The sequence below is a fragment of the Dermochelys coriacea genome, chromosome 25 (genome assembly GCF_009764565.3).
Source record: "Dermochelys coriacea isolate rDerCor1 chromosome 25, rDerCor1.pri.v4, whole genome shotgun sequence".
In the NCBI taxonomy this organism is placed as follows: Eukaryota; Metazoa; Chordata; order Testudines; family Dermochelyidae; genus Dermochelys; species Dermochelys coriacea.
In genome coordinates, this window is record NC_050092.1 from 7,081,516 (window position 1) to 7,089,533 (window position 8,018).

The 8,018-nt window shown below is 45.6% G+C and overlaps 1 long non-coding RNA gene across 1 annotated transcript; it reads left to right on the forward strand.

The window, feature by feature from the left end:
* The first annotated feature begins 4,928 nt into the window (after window positions 1-4,928).
* Window positions 4,929-7,517, forward strand: LOC122457488. The gene is made up of 2 exons (XR_006277030.1): window positions 4,929-5,390; window positions 6,866-7,517. It is a non-coding gene; the product is annotated as an uncharacterized LOC122457488 (long non-coding RNA).
* Window positions 7,518-8,018: the final 501 nt, after the last annotated feature.

The window sequence follows — 8,018 nt, forward strand, 5'->3', positions numbered from 1 at the left end:
GAGGGGGCGGGGCCAGGGGCGAGCGCCGCCGCCGCCGCGGTTTTGGAGCGACGCGGCTTTTTCTCCCGCAGCCAATAGAGGTGGGTTCTGCGAAGCCTCAGCCCCGCCCTCTGCAGTAACCCTCGGTCATTGCCCTCCGCTAGACCATGTGGAGTCTGCCCCCCGGGCCGGCGGTTGCGCAATCCTGGCAGGGCCGGGAGCTTTGCTCCGGGGAGATGGGACATAGGAGGGCGTCCGAGGAGCTGCTACAACAGCGGGGGATTGTCTCAGTTGGCATCGATTGCTTATAAAATATGGTTATAATCGGCCAGGGGTAGCAAACAAATTGCAGACCATAACCTGCTGGTAATAAATCACAGGCGGGGGATGACAGGTACCGGGCCAGTAAGCATTGGGGAGCAAACAAAGCAGAACAGCAATAAAGCCTACAGCAATTTATTGCAGGCCAGTCGCAGGTGCCGTAACAACATCCGATGAAGTGAGCTGTAGCTCACGAAAGCTTATGCTCTAATAAATTTGTTAGTCTCTAAGGTGCCACAAGTCCTCCTTTTCTTAGAGAAGCTGGTGAGTCTCATGATAGGGAGTGATAAGTGGGGGATGGTCATGGGGCTGTGCAAAATGGGCCATATGCCTGACCCTGATGCCTTCTGGTTAATGTTTGAACGGGTGGTTTCAGGAGCAGACTGGGTAAAGAGGGTATGGGCTCCCTATCAACCTCTCGTGAGAAACTCAAGCTGTTTATAGGGTGCTGTGGGATGAAAAAGCATCAGATTATGATACCATAAAGGCTGCCATTTTAGATCAGATGGGTCTGTCAGCAGATGGATACAGCCAGAAGTTTTAGGCAGCCAGGTGGTCACAGGGGATAAGACCTAGGGGCTTTGCACAAATTATTGGATTGGACCACTGGGTGGCTGAGGCCAGGTGAGGAGTTGGGGAGATCATGGACTTTATTATTTTGGAACAGCTTTTTCAGTGCCTCCCCAAAGTCACTAGGTCTTGGGTGCAGAGGCACTAACCCACTATTCTGGAAGCCACTGTTAAATTCATCGAGGAGTTTGTGGAAGCTGGTGTCCCTAGTAAAACAAGATGTTCATTTAAAGAACATGACCTGGGGAGGAAAGATGAGGAACTACTGATTACAAAGTGCTGGAGAAGAAAAGAGAAGAGAGGAAGGAGACCCCACCCACAAATTGCCAAATTGTTTATCAGTGTGGGGGCTCAGGACATCTGAAAACGGACTGCCCCATGTAGACTACAGTAACTCCTCACTTAATGTTGTTACGTTGCTGATCAATCAGGGAACATGCTCGTTTAAAGTTGTGCAATGCTCCCTTATAGTGTTTTTTGGCAGCCGCCTATTTTCTCCACTGCTTGCAGGAAGAGCAGCCCGTTGGCGCTAGCTGGTGGGGGCAATTGCCAGGCAGTTTGAGTGTCACAATCATCATTGCTGTGTACAGTATTAAATTGTATTGTTTAAAACTTATACTGTGTGTGTGTGTGTGTGCGTGTGTGTGGCCAGCACATCCCTCAGCCCGCGCCGCTTCTCGCAGCCCCCATTGGCCTGGGACGGCGAACCGCAGCCAGTGGGAGCTGCAATCGGCCGAACCTGCAGACGCTGCAGTTAAACAAACCCGCCCAGCCTGCCAGGGACTTTCCCTGGCGGGCCATGGGCTAAAGGTTGCTGATCCCTGCTATATAATGTCTTCTTGTATGGTGAAAAAAATTTCCCTGGACTCTAACCGCCTCCATTATTACATTAATTCTTATGGGGAAATTGGATTTGCTTAACATCGTTTTGCTTAAAGTAGGATTTTTCAGGAACATAACCACAACGTTAAGTGAGAAGTTACTGTATAATCTTGCCAAGTTCGGGTGGGAGGGGGGGAATCTTAAGGAAGCAATTAAAGCAAGCACTCATAGTCTCTCTGAGAGTTGGGTGGTGACACGGGACAGGTCTAGAAGATTTTGCTGAGGGATGCTTGTTGGTTAGGACACTGGGTGCTGGGAGAAAGATTGAGGCTAACGTATCCACAGGGAAAGAAAAATCTTCCAGTGGCCAGGATGCCTTTGGAAGTTGGAGGAACATTTCAGAGGAAGCAGGTTGGAGTTGTCAAGGCATTGCCCCAATCTCTGTTAATTATGACAAATCAGAGCTCTTTTCCTTTAAGGAAGGAGAGAAATGCCTGGAGAACCAAATGGCTAGAGAGTGAGGGACCAGGGGAGATGCCAAGAAGCCAAAGTAGGAGCTAGAGAAAGAAGGAACAGGACAGACTATGCAGAAACAGATGTTGGGGTTATCCTCGCCACTGGAATGCACCTTTTGTGGTAATGGGACAGGAAGCTGCCTATGACATTGTAAATAAAGTACACTTTGATGAACCTACAAAAGAGTATTATATGAGGACTGCTTGCAAAGAGAAATCCAGGTGACAAAGCCCACCCTTTAACAGCTCTGGTCCTGCAAAGACTCTCACACACTTGATTTTACAATCAAGTAGTCTCATGGAAATCAAGTGTTTGAGGAAGACTGCAGAATTGGGTCCTACTGGAGCTAGTCAGGACACTTATGCTGAAATGACGTTTTGGTAAAATACTCTTGTTAAAGCCAAAACATTTGGTGATGTGATAGTTTCCACAAAATCCTCATCAGGAAGGTTTCTGAGAGAGACAGACAGAGTTACTCTACAGCCAGATGGTTAAGGTTCTGACCTGTGCTATGGGAGACCTATATTCAAGTCATTGATCTGCCTGATTTAGAGTGATCTGGAATGGAAAAATTACTCTGAATCAGGGAGAGCAGGGACTTGAACTTGAATCTGTAACATGCCGGTCAGTAGCACTAAGGGAACAAAACCACATTTTGAAACCTTGAATATTTTTGCAAAACAGAATTGTCATCCTCTGACAAATGACTCTGTCCTCTGTTGGTGATTGTGATGTTTTTCCAGAGACAAAGGAAAAACATTTACCTTGTGTCCGGATGGCCTTTATTGTAGATGAAAGGCAATAACAAAGAACGTAGAAATGTAAAATCTTCAAAAAGGAAGAGAGCATAGTATGGCTTTGTCTAAACTGGATTTTAGTCAGCAAAATGTTTGTCATTCAGGGGTGTGAAAAAAACACACACACTCCCAAACGACAAAAGTTTTACCAACAAAAAGTGCCGGTGTGAACAGCTCTTTGTCAGCAGGAGAGCTCTCCCACAGCTGTGTCGCTAAAAGGTGCGTAGTGTAGACATAGCCTTGGTGTGTGTCTCACTCTGTAACAGCAGTGTTGAACTACTGATACAAGTTAGTGTTTACTTTCTTCTCAACGGTGCAGTAGTTATCCGTGTATACAGCACAGTACTCTTCCAAGTTTCTACCAAAAATATAGTGTCTCTAAAAATAAAAATTATTCAAATCCTAATGTGCATATCAAATGTTGCAACAGACAGCAGAGTAGATGTTTCCACTATACAATTAGAAACTAACTAGCAACATACTGTTGCTTTCAGATCAGTGCAAAACAAAGCTCATAGCCTGCATCTACACTAGAAAACATTGTAGCTGCAAACATTAGCCAGCCCTGGCAGCAAGAACAGTAGAAGTACTGAGCAGCAAAAAGATAGTGTGGCCTACTAGATAGGACACTGGACTCAGTTAATTCTCCTCCCATGTATGACTCCAGAGATGCTAAGTAGGGCTCGATGATAAGATAAAAAATGGCTGAGACTTGTCTACACAATAACATCAGTCATTACTGCTAATGCTGGAGCAATATGAAGCGGGAATTATGTCTACAAAGTTTGCTACGATAGACAAGGCTATGTGCAGCATAAAAGATCTTACTATCTCCACTGAAGGAAAGTGTGTCCACATCTGTCTTTTGATATGATTCTGCAGTCTCCAGAAAGTGGAAAGATATGCAGCAGATCTCTCTATGTCTCACTCCTGCTGCCTACAGAGGAAGGACTCTAACCAACACCAACTTCCTCATTGTAATTGTGGTAACTTTGTAGTAGCAGAGCCTCCTCACACAGATCTTAGCTGCTAAAGAACTTGAGGGCATTTGCCTACTTATCTTAATTTTGAACAGAACATTAGGATACTGCACTTTTCATGACTGCAGTCTGCCTGAGTCATTGTGTTGGAGGTTGACTCCAGTGGGCTGTTGAGTCAGATTTTACTGCAAATGATCTAAAATGCTCCCGATTACTGATACAGCAGAGCATATAAGCAGTATTTAAGAAATCGGAAACATACAGCCTATGGTCCATTTACTCCTGCACCTGCCTTTGTCCTTGGCCAATACCTACTGTTCAGGGGAGGAATAGGGAATGCTCGAGAATGGAAGATGATCTGGTGGCACACTCTACCAGGAGTGCCAGAACCTCCCCTGCCCCACCTCTTCCCCTGCCCCTGCCCCCATCAACTCCTCTCCTCCCCCCGCCTTTCCCCACCCTGGATTTTAAAAAGGCTGGGTCATTTTATGACCAATTGGTAATAACTTTTGTCCATGTGCCAATTAAAGCAAATCTCTTTCATTGCAGAGTGTAAATTGATCCCCTGCAGCTGTTGGGAACAAATCCTCCTCTCCTGGGCACAGTTGCCCCAGGAGCCAGCTGCATTGCAGGGGAGTGTGCTTTGCTCTAGTCGGAAGCATTGCCAATAATACATACACCTTCCAGCCAAGGATCATGGAGAGTTTAACAAACATTGTGAATTTATCCTCACAGTCCCCCCATGCAAGATAGACCAGTGTTACAGACTCTATCTGACATATAAGGAAGGTGAGACACAGAGAAGCAAGTTGCACAGCATCACACATTGTCAGAGACTGGGACATGGGCAGTCATGCCTAGTGGTTGGAGCAGGAATTGGTAGCCAAGAATGGGAGCTGAAGGTCAGAGCTGACCCAGCCCTTTTAAAATCCAGCCCCAGTAATTAGCTCTGACCCCTTGAAGCAGTGAATGCCACAGGATGGCTATAGCCTTTGTGAAGTATTTCCCTTGGTTGGTTCTAAATTGGTGGAGAGTTAACTAAATGGAGTGTCCCAGGGTTCTCATATTATCAGACATCATCCATGAGATGCACTGGTTGACTGATTGTTAATGGAATACAGAATCATTCACCTCTAGGTTATTGTTTCATATCCAGCCTAGGTCAGTGGAGACTAAAAGTTCTTGCCAGGTGCTGGCTGTTCAGTGGCCTTTGTGAAACGAGTTCGGAGAAGGGGGGTTCGGTCTCAGTCCAATTGCAATGGAAACAAATGTTCACATAGTAAAAGCCACTGCCACAACTGGATTAATTAGCTGCCTCAGCAGAGAGGACTGACTGGGAGTGAAGAATGAGGAACCCCTCTCGCTTCTGGAATTGATCCCTCCTGGTCAGAGGAGAGGCACATGGGTAAAGCTGCCTGATGTCTTTATTCTGTACAGAGAGGAGTTCGGTTTCTGGAGTTGTAACAGAAATAGGGCCAAGTCCTCAGCTGGTGCAACTCAGGATAAAGTTACAGTAACAGATGCTACAACACTGTCCCTGCCCAGGACAATATTCAGATCAAGACTTGACCAGTTACAGCAAAGTCACACTCGGGCAAGTCAGCTTCCTGTCTTAACGTTCCCAACTGCAAATCTTGCCTAATAATAAAAATACTGTGCCCGTACCTGGCCCTGTCTAGATTATATCATTTTAAGGGGTGTTTTTAAAATAAGGTAGCTGACGTGAAATCCCAGCATAAGATAGTGTAGTTTTTTTGTTTTTTTTAACCTCAATTTAGTTTTGAGCCACCACTCCTCCAAGACAATACAGCTCACAAAGTCCAGGCCTAAGCACTTGAGAGCTGGAGACAGCATTCTCAGTGAAGGGGATCTGGCTGTGGAACAAACTTCCTGTGAATACAGTTTGACCATGCGGAGGGAATGCTGTAAAACTTTCCTCTTTGCAAAATCTTTTCCACTATAAGCAGACATTCACAATACTGACACTCCCATCTGTCCCTGAGCCCTATCCCAACCAGCCAAAAACTAAAACCTGATCCCAAAGATGAAGAAAAGCCAGAGACTTCAGGAAGTCGACTTGAGAATTAGCTTTCGCTATTGATTTGATGTGGAAAAGGTGATGGGTGGCAAGATAAAACCCTCAGATAGATGTGGCTGGTTGAGGGACACCTCCCCGCCCCAACCTACCATCCACATCAAGGTAAAACGACAATTCGCCTTGCCTAAACCAGGATTTTGCAGTATGTTAGCGATCTCAACTGTAAAAAATCCCCACTTTTTCCTAGTGCAAGCACAAGTCATAAACCTGGTTCCCCATGCTCTGCACCTAGTGCAGTCATTTATTGCATTGCAAAATGCGGTGAAACGCTACCAAATCAGGATGGAATCTTTTTAACGCCCACCTTGTGCCAGTATAAATGTCTGGACAAGGTGCAGGGTAACAGAGAATCAGGGCCTGCTTTGTCTGTATCTGTAGATCTCAAAGCACCTGACCCAGTTGAGTATATTTTACAGATAACACAAACAGCGTAGATGTGAAGCTGTTTATCTGAGAGGGGCTGTGGTTCTGTGGATGCAGGTGGGGCCTATTGTCGCAGAGAGCAGTGCTCTCTTCCCAGCTCTGCCATAAACTTCCTGTGTGACCTAGCACAAGTCACTTAGCCTCCCTGTGAATGGGCAAGTTCTGTTTGCACTATGTTACCTTCCTCCCCCCACTTAGAAGCTTCACTAAATACAGGTTGGACTGTGGAGAGAAAAATGAAAGTAAAAATAGCACCTTGTTATTTAGCCAGACTGTTCCCCATGTGGAGTGAGTCACATCTGCCAACTTAAGCAGCAGAGCCTGATCTGGGTCACTTTTTTCTCATGTTTGTCTTGCAGACCCAATGCAGAGAGTGAACTGGAGTCTGTTCTGACTCACACACCATCCACAGAGTTGTTAACTAATGTTCCTGCTGTAGAATCATTATCACTGGTTGCCAGCGCCCCAGGAAGACCCCAACTGCACTCCCGGACAATGACATGCAAGATAACTGGAAAAATGTAAACCTGGAAGCGGACAGATCTAGGGTTAAGTGCAGCATGAGGGAATACACAAACTCAGGAAACAAGATGGTAAACAGCTTGGGGGTCAGAAAGAGGTGATGAGGACAGGTTCATCCAATGGTCACAAGATAGTTTCTAAACATAAGCAGGCCTGACTGTTTGTCGTTCACAATAAGGACTCTACACCACATGTAGAATAAAAGGAACTTTAAGTCTTAGAATTGGATCAGATTCTCAGCTGCCATAAATCAGCAAAGCTTAAACTAAGTCAGTGGAGCAACCCCTATATACACCAGCTGAGAATCTGACCCTACTGAGTCACGTTCAGGTCACTTTGAAATAATGGCCCTTGTGCAATCTGATTCTCACTGCAGTAGAAAGAGAGAATCTGGAGCAAGTCTGCCTGGTGCAAGGCCTGAGGGCTGAACCAAAGTCAGCAAAAGTTATGCAATGAGCAAAAGTCAGGCCCTGTCAGAAAAGCAGATGCTTGCCTGCAAGGTCACTGTCTGGTACATGAACTTGACACATTGCTAAAACAAACTGAATATGTAAAGTTTCAGAGTGGCAGCCATGTTAGTTTGTATTCGCAAAAAGAAAAGGAGTATTTGTGGCACCTTAGAGACTAACAAATTTATTTGAGCATAAGCTTTCATGAACTACAGCTCACTTCATCGGATGCATTCGGTGGAAAATACAGTGGGGAGATTTATGTACACACACAGAGAACATGAAACAATGGGTTTTATCATACACACTGTAAGGAGAGTGATCACTTAAGATGAGCCATCACCAGCAGGAGAGCCGGCGGGGGGGAGAAAACCTTTTGTACAGATAATCAAGTTGGGCCATTTCCAGCAGTTGACAAGAACGTCTGAGGAACAGTGGAGGGTGGGGAGGGAAATAAACATGGGGAAATAGTTTTACTTTGTGCAATGACCCATCCACTCCCAGTCTCTATTCAAGCCTAAGTTAATTGTATCCAGTTTGC